The sequence below is a fragment of the Capricornis sumatraensis genome, chromosome 3 (genome assembly GCF_032405125.1).
Source record: "Capricornis sumatraensis isolate serow.1 chromosome 3, serow.2, whole genome shotgun sequence".
NCBI lineage: Eukaryota > Metazoa > Chordata > Mammalia > Artiodactyla > Bovidae > Capricornis > Capricornis sumatraensis.
Window position 1 is genome coordinate 6,968,607 of NC_091071.1, and position 16,906 is coordinate 6,985,512.

Genomic DNA, 16,906 nt, shown 5'->3' on the forward strand with positions numbered 1-16,906 from the left:
GTGTCCGACTCTTTGTGACCCCATGGACTGCAGCCCGCCAGGCTCCTCTGTCCATGGGATTCTCCAGGCAAGAATACTGGTGTGGACTGCCATTTCCTCCTCCAAGGGATCTTCCCAACCTAAGAATCGAACCCGAGTCTCCTCTGTCTCTTGCATTGCAAGCGGATTCTTTATCTGCTGAGCCACCGCGGAAGCCAGGGCCATGCAGCAGAACGTTGTTATTTATCCATCATATATTTGTATAATAGTTTACCCCTTCTATCTGAGTCCATCTCTTATCTTTATTCAAGATAAACAGTCCTTTTTCACAAAGGAAAGGATGCTTTGCTCCCTCCTGGCATTTGCACTTGGCTGGGGTGCCTCAGACAGTAAAGCGTCTGCCTGCAATGCGGGAGACCCGGGTTCGATCCCTGGGTTGGGAAGATCCCTTGGAGAAGGAAATGGCAACCCACTCCAGTACTCTTGCCTGGAAAATTCCATGGACAGAGGAGCCTTGTAGGCTACAGTCCATGGGGTCGCAAAGAGTTGGACACGACTGAGCGATTTCACTCACTCACTGGGTTCTGTAGCCTTTGATCAAACCTGCAGTCCCCATGGCCTGTCCCAGGGTGGGGCTGCAGTTGGCTCATGAACAGTGGTGCTAAACATGGGCACAGTCCAGCCCTGCCCAGAGCATCAAGGAACAATGGTTTCCTCGAAGTCCCCCCGGACCTCCAACCTCCCCACTTGGGCCCCCAGTCCTTCCATGCCCATTGCTTGGCTGCGATGGAGGAGTCTGTCAATGGGGACAAGGAGGCCCCTGTCACAGAGATGATGTGCAGAGTTCAGGAGCCAGAGAAGGGCAAGGTCTGTTTTGGGGACCACAGGCCACGGATGTGGTGCAGAGGGAGGCTGTGGAGAGGGGAGAGTCGAGGGAGATGGACTGGACAGTCCAGAGGCCACTCTGTGAGGGTCTTTTTATGGGACTCTATCTTTTTAAAAAATAATTAATCACTTTTGGCCATGCTAAGTCTCAGTTGCAGCCTGCGACTCCTTTGTCGTAGCATGCATGCAGGATCTAGTTCCCCGACTGGGGATCGAACCCGTGCCCCCTTCACTGGAAAGTGTAGTCATAACCACTGAACAGCTGAGGAAGCCCCCCAGATGATCTCTTGGCCTTAGAATACTATGAGTTCCACCAGCACTTACACACCGTGTATTATTATTACCCTGTGCTTGGATCTGGAGAAGGCAATGGCAGCCCACTCCAGTACTCTTGCCTGGAAAATCCCACGGAGCATGGTGGGCTGCAGTCCATGGGGTCGCGAAGAGTCGGACACGACTGAGCGACTTCACTTTCACTTTTCACTTTCATGCACTGGAGAAGGAAATGGCAACCCACTCCAGTGTTCTTGCCTGGAGAATCCCAGGGACGGGGGAGCCTGGTGGGCTGCTGTCTGTGGGGTCGCACAGAGTCGGACACGACTGAAACGACTTAGCAGCAGCAGCAGCAGCGCTTGGACCAGTAGGAAGATGGTATCCTTTTGCCTTTTTCATCAGCGTGTTCAAGAACCATTTCTTTTACATTTTAAATTGAACTTCAACTTGGAAAAAAATCAGGGAAGTTGTCAATCCTTCTGTACCTCCCCTCCAGGGCAGGGACCAAGTGGGGGCCCCCAGGACTTATCCAGGCTCCGTGACCCCCCTGAAGTTCCGGTGGCCAGTAAGCCAAAGAAGCAGAGGGTTCTGACCCTGTGGCTGTGGTTGCCGTTTGGTAGGTGGGTATGTGGACCAAGGTTTATACCTGAACCAGAAGAGGGCGATGGGGTGGGCTCCTGTATTAAGTGATAGCTGAGACGTGGTGAAAGAGGAGACTGGAAAAGTCCACCCCTGGCTCAGGACAACAAGGAAGCTTGTGTGTCTGGACTCAGGAAAGGAAAAAATAAGCCTGAGAAATCAAAGCCTTGGGCCTCAACCTCCCCCAAATTCGGGACTGAAATTTACCCTCCGTCTGGGACCACCAGGTTGGTTGGAACTATAGATGAGTCAAGTGAAAAATCCCAAATATTAGTTATTTTAAATCCAGCCATGCACGAAAAGAAATAGATCGTGACCGAGGAGAATTTAGAAAATATATTCATGTGATTCAGCTCACAAACAGTTTAAGGATACAATTCAACACCTCTTAATGATGGAAACTCCTGGCAAACAAGACAGAGGAAGAAACTTAGGACTTCACAGACCTCCGCCACCGATCCAACGGCCAGCATCACGTGCTGGTGTGAGTGAGTCAGTAAACTTGCCCCCCTTTGAAAGTTGTGAGTGGGATACGGAGGTACCTATCACAACTCCACACCATACCTTTAAAGGAATTAAAAGCAAATGGTTTGGGAAACTTCTGTCTGAGAAAAGGCAGTGTTACCAAACGCAAAAAAAAAAAAAAAAAAAAAGCCTCAGAAGCCACAACTGGGAGGAGATATTTGCAGCGCAGAAAACTGGCAACAAGTTGGCATCAGAAATAAAGAACTCCCCTGAATCAATAAGAAACAGCCAATAGAGAAATGGGTCAAGAACATGGACAGGACTTTCACAGGCTGGAGGGGAGGTGGTGGGGACAAATGGCTCAAAAACTTATGAAAAGATGTTCAGCCTCATTAGCAGTGTGGAAAATGCAAATCCAAACCACAGTGCGAGGGTGTTTCACGCCCACGGGACTGGCAGACTTACAGAAGTCTTGGATCGCTGCCTCTCGGGGCTCCGGGGTGCAGGGCTGAGAGGGTGGTGTTGCAGGAAGGGGGACCGGATGCCGCCACTAATAGGGAGGCTCATTTCTGGACTCCTGTTGTCCTTCAGGACTTGGCTGAGGCTGGCCATCAAGGGGTCCCGAGCTGTTTGGGTCCTACCCCAGCCCCTCCCCCGACTCCCTGCCCCCACCCCAGGCCCGTGGGGTCTCCAAGACTGTTTCCTTGGACTCTGCTGGCGTCAAGGCCCCTTCCCAGGCAGCCAGATGTGTCTCTGGCTGCAGCGCCTGGGTCTGGTATGCAGAGCTGGGTGGAAGAAGAGAGGGAGAAAGGAACTGGGGGTAACTGGGTCAGACCGCCCCTCCCTGGCACTTGGACTGACTGCTCTGCCGAGAGAATCTGCACCCCAGACCCCACCACCGCATCCCTAAAGCTCGGAGGGGCTGGAGGGAGGAGGGCGGGGCTCTCCGACCCCCGCACAGGGCAGCCCAGCTGTGAGCAGGGAGCATCAGATTTCGAGGCCCTCCTAGGGCTGTCCCCTCACCTCCCCTGCAGTGGCCCGAGCCTTCTCGCATCTGCCACTTGGTGAGTCCAGCTGGGCTCCCAGGAGCCTGGGGTAGGACCAGTGTGGACGAGAGCCCTGCTAATGGAACAGAAGCTTCTCCCTCGGCTTGCCTAGCATCTGGATGTGGGGCCAGCAGGAGCCCGATCCGGGGGCCACGCTTCGTGCCTGAGCAGAAGGTTTCTCGCCCCTTCCTCTAATCTGCACGCACGTGGAGCAGGTGACCATGGAGGCTTGGCATTTCCAGATCTTGGGCTACGTTTTACCTTTGGGGGCTGAACCATCTCTCGCCCCTCCTTAATTATGGGGATAACATTATCTCCCTGGGAGGCTCTCCTGGCAGGAGAAAGGGACGGCAGAACTCTGCATGGTGTTGGGCTTCCAATAGCGCTGTATGGATTCGTTCTTACTATAGCGTAAATGACTAAGGGGGAGTCATGGGGTGCCTGCCCTGGGATGGTGAGAAGGTGCATACCCAGGACTGAGTTTTGGCCCTGGGTGGACCATCACCTCATACCACCTCAGATCTATTTTCTCACCTGTTAAAAGAAAGGGCCCATTGAGGTAGGCCTGAGACCCTTCTGGTCTTTACAATTGTTTTTTGTTTTTTTTTTTTAACATTTAAAAATTTTCTTTTATTGAAGAATAATTGCTTTACAGAATCTTCTTTTTTTTGTCAAACCTCAACATGAATCAGCCAGGTCTTTACAATTGTATGGGAGGTTTGTTTTCTAGTATGGGTACAAATATAGCTGCCCCTTCTCTGCGCGAGGAGGTGGCCTTGATTACCCTCATCCTCTGGGCCAAAGTAGCTGAAGTTCAGAGAGTTAAGTCACTTCCCCAAGGTCACACAGCTTGTTGAGGTGGAGGGCCCAGAGAGATGACTAAGCCTTGAGCTATTAGGCAAACACTGTAAATCCTGAACAAATGCCTCTCTGTTGTTCGAATGTGTTTTAAACTATCGGGTCAGTCGGGGGAGGGAAAATGTCTCTAAGAAAGAGCCAGATTGTGTTCGAGTGATTGTCCAGGCTGGAAAATACAGGCAATTAGCAGAAAAATCCACCCTCAGTGAAGGTCTGTGTCTGATGTGGGGACTGGCTCCGTCAAGTGGTCCTTTAGTTGCCATGACAACCTCCTCCAGTGGGGAAGGATGCAGTCCAGGTGTGACCCTGGGAATCCGGAGTCTTGTCACCTGCGCACCCCTCCTCCTTCCTGGTTCCCCTCACCCACTGTCTCGACAGGAGGCCAGGTGGCCTGGGCTAGGAGGGGGCAGCTGGCTAGTGCAAGGTGGTCCCTGAGAGATGGGTATGCATGGAGCGAGCAGGTCAGACCTGAAAGCATATAAACCCTAGACATTGCCTAGGGGAGCTGAGCCCAGGCTGCCCCATGTCATGAGGCAGGAAACTTCTGTGTGGTCACTATCCCCCGCTGGACACGGGATGGGCCTCATCACGTGCTGTTCTCTTGGGTGGCTGAGAACTGGGGCTGGGGGCACCAAGACGCAGCTCCCTCTTGCCCACCTTGAGCCCGTGGGTAGGTGGTGCCTGACACTGGGGTTCTGGGCTCCCACCCCATGCAGTCAGAGCAGCATCTCTTTGACTTGTTATCCTTTGATGGCCCCAGAAGCCATGTGTATAGGGGGAAAAAAAAAACACCTCTCCTTTTTAAAAAGGTATTTGAGGGACTTCCCTGGTGGTCCAGTGGCTAAGACTCCACACTCCCAATGCAGGGGGCGTGGGTTCGATCCCTGGTCAGGGAACTAGATCCCACGTGCCGCAACTAAGACCTGGCACAGCCAAACTAAAGAAAATTATTATTATTTTATAAAAAGAGCATTTGAAAACTGCTGCTCTGAGCCCTTCTTTGGTAGGATGTCAGGCCTGTGATCTCTCTAGCCTGGGATTCTTCCTCTGATAAAGAACTTGGGAGCCTTTGGGATGTCCTTGGTGGCCCAGTGGTTAGGACTCAGTGCTTTCACTGCTGAGGGTGCAGGTTCAGTCCTTGGTTGGGGAACTAAGATCCCACAAGCCATGTGGTATGACCGAAAGAGAGAGAGAGAGAGCTTGGGACACCTGGTGTCAGAGGAAGCACCCCACGCTCACATCTCAGCTCCTCTGAACAACCTTCAAGAGGTAGACGATGCTGTTAGGAGACCAAGGGCTTCCCTGGAGCCCGGCTGATCCATGAATTAAAGCTGAAGCCACCTTGGGCCTTCCCGTACCTTTGGAGGAGTAGAGACCCTGAGAAGGGAAGGGGTCTGCCCAAGTGCACGCAGGGAAAGATCAGAGCTGCTCCCAGGAGGTCCTCCGATGCCTGGGGGTCCCCTAGACCTCCCGCCTGGGGACTTTGAACTCTACCACCGTTTTCCTCCGAAAGCCCCAAACCCCAAGTGACTCTGCCCACTTCTGGCTGTCTTTGGGGCACCTCGTCCGTTTCCCTAAGATTAGAGCTCAGCACCCGCCTGAGCCTGGACCAGTGATGCAGGAGGGGGAGGCCCTGCCTCGGGTCCAATGCCGTGGGTGATGTGCCCAGCAGAATCAGGCAGCCTCTCCCGTATTCTGGAGGCCCTTGGTCAGCCCGCTTTGCTTTAGGGCTCCTGAACGTTGACCTGGAGCTGGGAGCCCTGTTAAAAAGGATCCTTTCCCACTGACACAGGACGATAGTGGCAACAGCGACGCCCCATGTCCGGGGGTGGGGAGTCAGAGCTGGTCTCCCTGGGCTGCGCCTGGTGTCATCTTTCAGACCCAGGCAGGGCCGCCTGCCAGCGTCCTGGGACCCTGGAGATATTTATGATTTCTTTCTGGATGAGGAAAAAAGAGAGAGAGCACTTCAAACAATAACTTCAGATTAACAACACGAACCTCAGAAATCCACCCAAGAGAAGCAACCGGATCGGTGAACCCTGAAAAATAAAATGTATGCAGGGGTGTCCTCCCCTTTCTCAACCCCCCAAATGGCTGCAGAGACTGGATCTCTTACTTCTTTAAAAATGTGTTTTAAATTTATTTGGCTGCCCTGGGCCTTCGTCGCCACGCGGGATTTTCTCTAGTCGCGGCGAGTCGGGGCTGCTCTGAATTTGCAGCGTGGGGGCTTCTCATTGCAGCGGCTTCTCTTATTTCAGAGCACAAGCTCCAGGGCGCACGGGGCTTCAGCGGCTGCGGCTCCCGGGCTCCAGAGCGCAGGCTCAGTAGTGGGGCACGGGCTTAGTTGCCCCGAGGCATATGGGATCTTCCCAGATCAGGGATCGAACCCACCCCACACTGGCAGGCAGATTCTTTACCCCTGAGCCATCAAGAAAGCCTCTGACTCTCTTATTTCTGGATAAACCCCCTCTCGAGTCCTGTGGGACCGTCCTAGGAGTCTGGGAGATCCCTCCACTGAGCAGGCGGGCACACAACCCCTTTAATCCAAGTACCCCCAACTGTGGGGACCCCGCTCCAGGAGAATTCTGAGAAGGACCAAGAAGTCCCTGATCTTCCAGAATTCTGGCTGCTGCATACTCGTGGATTTCTGGAGACTTCTCCCGGCCGTGCCAGTAAGTCTGAAGGGAAGTCACTCCACAGTGACTGGAAACAGTGCTGATGAGAAAGACATCGCATCAAACAAACGTGCGTTCAGTCCCTGGTTGGGGAACTTAGATCCAGCATGCGAGGAGCAACTAAGCTGGCTACGAGCCAGCGGTCCCCCCACCCCCACCGCCACCGCCCGACTGCCTGCTTTGAATCCAGCCGCTGGCACTTAGTAGCTGTGTGACTTTGGGGCAAATTACCTAACCTCTCTGTGCCTGGGTTGCTTCATCTGCAACACAGAGATAATAAAGGTTCTTCCCTCATTGGGTTGTTGTAGGAATTAGACAAGTATACATGAAAAGTGGTGTATTGGGTCTCGCCTTTCCGTTAGCGTCTGGCACAGTGAGTGCCCCATGAATGCGAGTTGCTTTTTCTTCTTTTGATCATTATTATGGCCTGCGTGGCTCCACACAGGCCAGACCCTCTCTGCTATTGTGAAATCGGAAGAGAGCGTTTCCTCCCTTCTTCCCCTCCCACCGAGACATGAGCCAGAAGGTAATGAACTTCAGCGTCCAAACGGCTTTCTTATCTCTACCTTAAGCCCCTTCCACTTCTCCTGGCCTTGGTGGAAATGGAAACCAGCTGTTCGGGGGGGCAGGAAAGAAGGTCCAGGGACAGAGTTGCCAGGGTTCGCTTGGGACACATGACCCCTGCCCCCTGAAGGAGGAGGACGGTCCCTTCCCTCCCCTGCCCAAGTTCCCTGAGATCCTCCAAGATGGGCCACCTGGACAACGAGCTGAGGGTCTCCTTTTAGATCTGCTCACCCCCTCCCCCACGGTGGCACTGCCTCTGTCCGAGAGGACACATGAGCTTCTTTGCAGCCCCGTGTGACAGAGGGATATGGCTGCCCCACTTTTCAGAATACAAGAATGGATGAGACATGGAGCCACAGGGAAGAGGGGTGCACAAGATGTTCCCCAGCCAGGCTGCTGAGTGCTCTAAGCAAGGTGTATATTGCACTCTTGGCAATTAATAGGAAGGTGGCTGCCTGGGTCCACCTGGAGTGGTCAAGGAAGGCTCCCTGGAGGAGGTGGTGCTTCGGTAGGAATTTACTAATCGTTGGAGTGGGTTAGAATCTCTTTCTGGATACGATAACAAGACAGGCAAAGGCCAAAGAACTAGAAGAGTGAGGGGTGCTCAGATCATGGCAAGCAGCCCATTCAGGGGGGACAGGGGTTTTCCTCAGGGCGGTGGGGAGCACAGAGGGTGACATGTCAGATTGGTGGTTTAGGGTGAGCAAGGTCAGGGTTAGACATGTTTTACACAGACCACACCTGTGTACCAGCATCCTCATCAAGAAAGAGACCATTTTCATCATCTTAGAAGTCCTCCCTCCTGCCCTTCTGATAACTGCCCTCCTCAAGGTTAACCACTGACGCACAGGCCACAGCCTTCGAGCTGTCCTGCCTGTGATGGAACTTTCAAGAAATGGACTCACATGAGTGTGTGCTCTTTGGGGTCTGTCATCTCTGTGAGTTCATCCACTGGGTGGCATATGGTTTCTGTGTAATATTCCATTTTGTGAATATTTAGTTTATCCCATCAGCCACCAATGGGAATTTGGATTATTAAAATTTTTGGTTATTTTGAGCCACACTGCTTATTCTTACAAAAGCCTTTTGGTGAAATTATGTATTATTTTTGTACCTAGAGGTAGAATTGCTCCTATTAGATGAAATTGCTCATACCTATGAGAAACAGCTGCATTTTTAAGACGTGGTTATTCCATGGACATTGCACTGATACTGTCTTAGAGTTCCAGTGTCCCACACCCTCTTGGATACTCAGATACTTGCATTGTCAGTCTTGCCTTTTCAGCTGTCCTGGTGGGTGTAGTTTAATTTGCGTTTCCTCATAGAGCTAAGGAGTTGCGCCCCTCTACGTATGACTCAGCCATTTGGCATCTTATTTTGTGGTTTTATGTATTCTAAGGACCTTTCTACTTGATGATATGCTTTTTCATTCTCTTAATGCTGCCTTCTAATGAAAAGAAATTCTTACATTTAATGCAGTTCATCTTATCAAAGCTTTCCTTAAGGTTAGTGCTTTCTGTATTAGAAGAAATCTTTGTCTATTCTGAGGTCATGAAGGTGAGTTACCTATATTTTATAAAAACTGGATCGGGTGTTATTTTGCTTGTTTGTTTTTGTTGTGGCTGCTGATCTTATTTCCCCAACCAGGGATTGAACCTGAGCCCTCCACAGTGAAAGCAAGGAGTCCTAACCGCTGAACCACCAGGGAATTTCCAAAAAACTGTTGTTTCTCTTCTAACAGTTAGATCCACAATGTACCTGGAATCGACTTTCGTGTGTGGCGTGGGTTGGGGGGGTCAGATTCTTTTATTTTACTTTTCCATTTTGGTATCCAGTTGACCCAGTACTCTTTACTGAAGTCCTTTCTTTCTCTCTTGTACTCATATATACCTCTTTTATAAACCAGGTGACCGTGGTAAGTGTGAATCTATTTGTCTGTCTTCGCACCAATCATACAGCGTCTTAATTACTGTAGTTTTATAATCGATCTCAGTTCTGGTCGTGTAAGTCTTCCACTTCTGTTCTATTTCACCTTCGCATTTGGCTGTTCTTGGACCTTTGCGGTTTTGTCTATATTTCAGAAAGAACCTGAGAATTCACACACACAACATACAAAAAAACCTTCTGAGATTTTGAACGGGATTGCATTGAATGGATAGATCAATTGGGAGAGACTTAACGTATATAGTATGGCACCTTCCAATCCATGAGTATAGTATATCTTTTCATTTATTTGAATCTGCTTTAATTTCCCTCACTGATGTTTTGTAATTTTTAGTAGGCTTATTCCTAGATAATTTGATGCTGTGTGAATGGTATTTTAAAATTTCACTTTCTACGTGGTCATTGTCAATGTATAGGAATATGGTTGACTTTTGAAAACTCTATAATCCTTGCTAAAATAATTTAGTAATTCCAATAATTCCTCTTTAGATTTTTCTAGGGCAAAGATGTTTTGGGGTGTGGTCCAGCCGTGGTACAAGACCCAACAATCTTGAACTCTGGGCTGGATTTGGAGGTTGAGAGGGAAGAAGACGGACTTGACCAGTCAGATTGGCAGAGTCTGTAGGGCCATGCACACGTGCTAAGTCACTCCAGTCGTGTCTGACTCTTTGTGATCCTATGGTCTATAGCCCGCCAGGCTCCTCCGTCCATGGCATTCTCCAGGGAAGAATACTGAAGTGGGTTGCCTTGCCCTCCTCCAGGGGATCTTCCCAAGGATCGAACCCATGTCTTTTATGTCTCCTGCATTGGTGGGTGGGTTCTTTACCACTTGCACCACCTGGGAAGCTGGGGGGATGCAAAAACCACAGACTTCCCCCATGTCTAGTCGTGGTCCAGACGCTGTTTGCACATCGCATGGAGAGTTCTTCCCCAGCCAGGGCACCTAGTCTAGCCCACCATGGCCGTACGGGAAGGGAAGGCTGCCTTTAATCAGCAAGCTGGGTGACCTTGACTATGTTGTTAAACCTCTCTTGAGTCTCATCTTCCTCACTCACAAAAGGAGGGACGCATGCCAGGGCATTTCTGCCTCTCACCTCACAGGTGACTGATGAACCTTGGTGAATAGTTTTCACTCACCCGTGTTGTCTCTTTTCTGAACGTTGCTGGAAGTCTCTGCAGTCCAGAGGATGCTGGTGGGTGGGGGGTGGGGGTGGGTTGGGGGTAGGTGGCCAGCTCCCACCGTGCTCTGAGCAGCTTCAGTGCAACTGGTCCTTTGGGGATTTTTATTTCCACGGCAAGGACACCCATGCAAGGCTGCCCCTCTTCAAGAAGGAACTCAAATTACTTTTCAATAAAAACTCTTGGCAGAAGTTCCTGAAAAACTCTGGCCTTCTCTGTGATCCCTGATATAGAAAAGGATGGAATTTAATTATTCTGTCCTGTCCACGAGCCCCACGGCTGGGCCTGGCATGCAGCCACTTCTCCGTCCGACCAGCAGGCTCCCCGCCCCCGCTGGGGTTCATTGCTCTGGCATGTGTGAGGGAACACAGGGGAGACCTAGGGCAGGGCCCCCACCTTCAGCCTGGCCTTGCCCTTTTCACTCTTCCTTTTGGGGTCTGTGTCTTAGAAAAATCCCATCTGTCTGCAGTTACCTGGACAAGCAGCTCTCTACAAGTTAACAGGAGAGGTGACTTCCCAGGCCCAGGGGAGGTATTGATATTTTACAAAATTCCCATCAGGGCCTCTTTGCTGCCCACGAGGCTAGGCTCAGAGCACCAGAGGGTGGTTAAGAGCTTCAGGCAGGATTGGAAACATTAGGATTGGAAAAATCTAGAATGATCATGTCTTGGTGGCCCCAGGAGTCTGGGGGTCCCTAGAGACCCTGGAACTCCAGCCTGCAGCTGGCCTGTTTCCTGCCGGCTCATGAAGAGATACAATTCTGTATATTTGCCACACAGCATCATAAGCACGTTCTGTGTTTTTACCCAGGTAAACATTTAAATTAAAGATCCTCTAGAGAAGGGCAGGGCAACCCCCTCCAGTATGCTTGCCTGGAGAATCCCAGGGATGGAGGAGGCTGGCGGGCTACAACCTATAGGTTTGCAAAGAGTCGGATACGACTGAAGTGACGAGAACGCACGCATGTATTCAATATATTCAATATGTATATTGTTTTAAAAAGGCCAATAGCCCTTCAAGGCTTACCATGAGAAAGAGTTCTCAGTACCCCTCTTTACCACCAGCTTTCATTCCCTATAGTCAGGCTTTTTTGGGTGGGAGTGGAAAGCTTACCTCCTTCGTTCTCATCACATTAGGGAAACTGAGGCAGCTCAGGACCCTCTTTTCCTGTGGTGCCCTGTGGGTACTCACGGTTAGTCTAGCTGGCCTGCCCCACCCCTGTCCCCGAAGCATCTTACCCTATTGACCTCCTTGGAACCGTCTTCCCCTTGGAGTCTTGGCTAGGGTCAAGGGTCTCCCAGGGGATGTGGGGGTCTCCTCCAGCCGGGCCCCACTGGGTGGGCTGCGGGTGACACCCACCCTGTGTATGCCCCCTGCCTGCAGACCACCTCTGAGAGGGTAGATGGGCCTCTGGGGGAGGGCCACCCTGGCTGCCGCTATCGGCATCTCAGCTGCACAGTGGACCGACTCTGCCTCTTCAGGAGTCTCTGCAGTAGCCAACTCCTGCCCTGTCAGCAAAGCCCAGACCTTGGGAGTCCGATCTCATTCAGGGGGAGGGTCCTGACTTCAAGATTCAGAGCCATGACCGGAAGCAGTGCTGGCCAAAGGCACGTGGTGGATAGACCGGCAACCACCCTCTGCAGTGGGTGGTCTGAGGCCGAGGGGGCAGAGGACCGGAGCAAAGAGCCTGAGACCCCTGGAGCTGGTCAGTGTAAACCCCTTTGGGGCTTCCTTGGTGGCTCAGTGGTAAAGAATCTGCCTGCTGATGCAGGAGACACGGGTTCGATCCCTGGTCCAGGAAGATCCCACATGCCTCGGGGCAACTAAGCCCGTGCCTTACAACTAGTGAGCCTGTGCTTGAGAGCCCGGGAACTGCAGCTACTGAAGCCCGCTCACCCTAGAGCCTGTGCTCCACGATGAGAAAAGCCACCGCGAGGGGAAGCCCGTGCACTGCAGTGAGAGTAGCTCCCGCTTCCTGCGACTGGAGAAAGCCCTCATGCAGCAACGAAGACCCCCGCACAGTCAAAAATAAATACAGAAATAAAACTAACTTTAAAAAATATAGACCCCTTTTACAGATGGAGAAACTGAGGTACAGAGAGACAGTGGGCCTCAAGCCACACAGTGAGTTAGCCGCCTCTCTAGCTCTCTCTCTACTGACCACACTGAGCAGTCAGTTCCTCTGTCTCTCTCTCACCCACACACCCCCTCACTTCCAACCCACGTATACTGGCAAAGATCTCCAAGCTCAAGGTCTGCCTCTGTGTCCTAGCTGCGAGGAAACGCTCACGGGCCCGTGTGTGCTGGGAATGTGGGAATCCTCAGAACCCCAGAAAGTGAAGAGTCTGCCTCTCAGGGAGGGGAAACCGAGGCCTGGAGCCAGGCGGGCAGGGCCTCGGCTGGTCACACAGCCAGCATTGCCCCGCCAGGCCCGTTTCCATAGTTCCACTGCCCCGAGGAATAATTAGAGAAAGTTAAACATGCATAATTTAATTGCTTGTCGATGACAGGATGCCAGGGGAGCCATAAAACCTGCCCAGCCTCAGAGTGCCTGCCCAGGCAGGTGGCACGGGAGGCCGGGCTGGCAGCCTAGGGTCCTGCCCGCTAGTTGGGCCTCTCTCTGCAGCTGGGGCGCCGGACCCCTTCCCAGCCCTCCCCATGCCAGCTGACAGCCAAGCCGCTCCCCGCCGGCCGACCAAGATGCCCAGTGCCAGAGCAGACTAGGCCTGGGGCCCTGCCCGCTTTCCAGAAACAGGTTCCCGTGCAAGCCCAGGCTTGCCCCTCGCTCTGCTGACCGTCCCCCCTGCAGGGCATCCTGTGTGTTGCCTCAGACCCTGGAAATATGTTCACGGGCCGCGAACACCTCGGGAACGTTCACTGCGTGGAGATGAGGCCCTACTGACACCTCACCCATGGCCATCCTGCCCCACCTTCTTCCTTCGGGAGTGGGGGTCCCCAGGGTGGGGAGACGCCCTCTTGTGTGTGCAGGTGACGAAGCTCAAGCCGGAAAGTTCTCCAGGCCAGCCTGCTTCCAGAGTCAACGCCCTTTTTGCCCCATAAGATGCTCTTGGGCCTCTGCTGCAAGGGCAGGCACCCATTCCCGCCACCCTACCCCCTGCCCATCAGTATTAGCACAGGGTGGGGCTCCCCTGCCTGTCCGGTGGTTGGTTAAGACTTCATTTTCCCATGCAGGGGGTGCCGGTTCAATCCCTGGTGGAGGGGCTAAGATCCCACATGCCTCGTGGCTGAAATGCCAAGACATGAAAAGCGAAGAAATGTTGTAACAGATTCGATGAAGACTTTAAAAAATAATCCACATCTAAAACAAAACTATACGAGCACAGGGTCACCAAGGGGCTCACGGGCACCCACCGGGCCTCCAGGTGGAGGAGGGGGTGGCCGGGGGTGGGTAGGGGACGGGGTGGGGTGTGAATGTCGGGGTGGAGGACGGATGAGTGGGTCGGTGGATGGGGGGAGGCAGGTGGGTGGATGGGGGGGTTGGGTGGCATGACACCTGGGACCCTTGTTTTGTTTCACTGTCTGTCTTTCCCACGAAAGGCCTCTTTCAGAGACACCAGGATCCTGCAGTATTTAGGAGGGGGCAGTGAGTGGCCCCTGGGAGTCCTCCCGTGTGTCTGGCCTTGTTGACTGGGGCCCTTCGGGCGCCTGGCCATTGTACAGGGTACGTGTGCGCGCTCAGTTGTGTCCGACTCTTTGCGACCCTTTGGACTCTAGCTCGCCAGGCTTCTTTGTCCATGGGATGTTTCAGGCAAGAATACTACAGCGAGTTGCCGCTTCCTCCTGCAGGGCATCTTCCCAACCTAGGATTGAACCTGCACCTCCTGCATTGCCGGGCAGGTGGATTCTTCACCCGCAGAGCCATTCCAGAGAGCCGCCCTCTCCCTGCCAAATTGTTCAGGGGGCCTCCCCAGATCTCAGTCCCCATGGGCCTTCCCCCTGGGGTGGATCCCAGAACCCAGAGAGGACCATCAGCCCTCGCTGCTCTCCAAGCCCTCTAGTGTCTGCAGCCTGGGACGTGGTCGCACTCTGCTTTCCCCTGGTGACTCATCCCTGAGAAGCCCCCCTGCCCGTCTCTCTGCTCTGTGCTTTGTATCTCTTTCTATCTTTACCGTTCCTTTTGCTGGGAGGAGTTGGAGGGAAACATGTGTGTTCAATCCCCCGCGTCTAACCAGAAAACCACCTCCTTTCCTGCTGGTCCTTTGTGAAGTCCTGCCCCATCCCCGAGTCAGACAACTGTATACATTCTTCCAGTTGTTTTAAAGTTTCAGTGTTTATACCTCAGTCTTTAATCTCTTTTATGTATCAGGGTTACTGACAAGGTTTTATTGGGGGAAGAAAGAGAATTCTGTTTCTAAAAAAAAGGCTTATAAACCACAGACCGGGCACAGCCCAGGGTGGATGGGGTAGGCGATGAGGATGAGGGGGCCCCTGCTAGCCCGCAGAAACCCAGGTAGGGCTGGTGAGCAGAAAGTAAGGGGGTGTCAGCCCCCGTGGCCCCAAGGCTGGGCACCCCTGGGGAAATCACAGCCTGAACCACCTGTTCCCAAGGTCCTAAGATGCTGGGAGTCTCGTTGCATCTCTCACAGGACGGTCATTATTTTAAAACAGGGATGTTTCCAAGGTGGTTTGTGTTCAGTGACAAAGCTACAGGACTTCTCCAAAGACAGACAAGGCTGATGATGGGGGGACGGGGACCCCGCTGGTGAGCATGGGGGCCTTGCTGCAGCCAGGGGGCCTCTGAACACTAAATGGGACGTGCCAAGTTACCCTAATACCTCTCGTGTGTCTGCTTGACCAGAATGGGGTGCCTGTGGGGTCAGGCTTTGAACCGAGGGAGGAATCTAAGCATCTCTTGACTTCCAGAGCAATAAAAGCTCTTAGGAACAGCTTTGAACCATCTATTTCCTCATTAAGGCTCCGGGTCTCTGGAGGAGACAGACATAAATAGATGATTACAGCCCAGGGAGATATGTGCCTGGGAGGTTAAACATTACTGGTCTCCTAATTGGCCTTCCGGCTCCAGGGCCCTCCCACAGCCTCCCACGGTGCACTCTGCTGCCAGAGTGTGCTTTTAAAAATGAAAATCTGACCTTGGCTTTTACCCCCTCCAGCAGCTGCCCATTGGCCTCAGGACACTGCCAGGCTCCTCCGCGTAGGCTTCCTGCTCCAGCCTTGGTGGTCCCCAGGTGTGCTCCTGTCCTCTAGGCTGCTGGAAGACCCTCCCCGGTTCTGTTCTCCTCTGGTGTCAGCACTAATTCTTCCTTCTATGGAATCTGACCAATCACTGTGCATCCCTCAGTCCTCACCTTAGATGCCACCGCCTCCAGGAAGCCCTCCTGGGCCACCCCCAGCCCAGATGGGCTTTGGCAACCCCAGATAGGCTACTCACTCCAGTATTCTTGGACTCCCCTGGTGGCTCAGCTGGTTAAGAATCCCCCTGCAATGCGGGAGACCTGGGTTCGATCCTTGCGTTGGAAAGATCCCTTGGAGAAGGGAAAGGCTACCCACTCCAGTATTCTGGCCTGGAGAATCCCATGGACTATATATCCACGGGGTCTCAAAGAGTCAGACACGACTGAGTGACTCTCACTTTCACTTTCCTGTTGCTCTTTTGCATGTTCTGGTCTTACAGCCCTTACCAACAAGTGTCTTTTTGCCTGTCCCCTTCCTCAGACTGTAGTTCTCAAAGTCAAGGAGTGTGTCTCATTTACTACCCAGTCATTAACTATCAGATTTTTTTTTAAATGGTGGAGTTCATTAAAAAATTTTTGACGTGTGTGCACTGCTATATTTATTTATTTACTAGTTAGCCTTGGCTGCTCTGGGTTTTTGCTGCTGCGCGGGCTTGTCTCTAGTTGCGGCAAGCAGGGTCTACTCTAGCGGCGGTGCATGGGCCTCTCATTGCAGCGGCTTCTCTTGCTGTGGAGCACACGCTCTAGACACACAGGCTTCAGCAGTTGCAGCGTGCGGGCTCAGTAGTTGCGACTTGCTGGCCCCAGGGCACGGGCTTCGGTAGTTTTGGCACAGGAGCTCATTAGTTACAGCTTGAGGGCCTTAGAGCGTGCAGGCTTCAGTAGTTGGGGCGTACAGGCTTAGTTGCTCGTGGCATGTGGAGTCCTCTCAGACCAGGGATCGAACCAGGCCCCCTGTACTGTCAAGGGGAGTCCCATCCACTGCACCACCAGGGAAGTCCTCAGATATTTTTTGACCCACTACTCTGTGGCCAGGCAGTGAAATTCATGAACAAACAAAATAGACAATGACCCTGAGCATATGACACTCGCAGGCTGATGAGGCATCCCAGGTGCTGGCTCAGACGATTCACAATACTCTGTGCTGTGGATGCCCAGAAAGGAGGCTCGGAGGCCAGGCAGGCTG

The 16,906-nt window shown here is 52.6% G+C and overlaps 1 protein-coding gene across 1 annotated transcript in view; it reads left to right on the plus strand.

Moving 5' to 3' along the window:
- Nucleotides 1-16,906, plus strand: part of COL26A1 (collagen type XXVI alpha 1 chain) — a 164,896-nt gene that overhangs the window by 125,532 nt on the left and 22,458 nt on the right. The window lies entirely within an intron of this gene.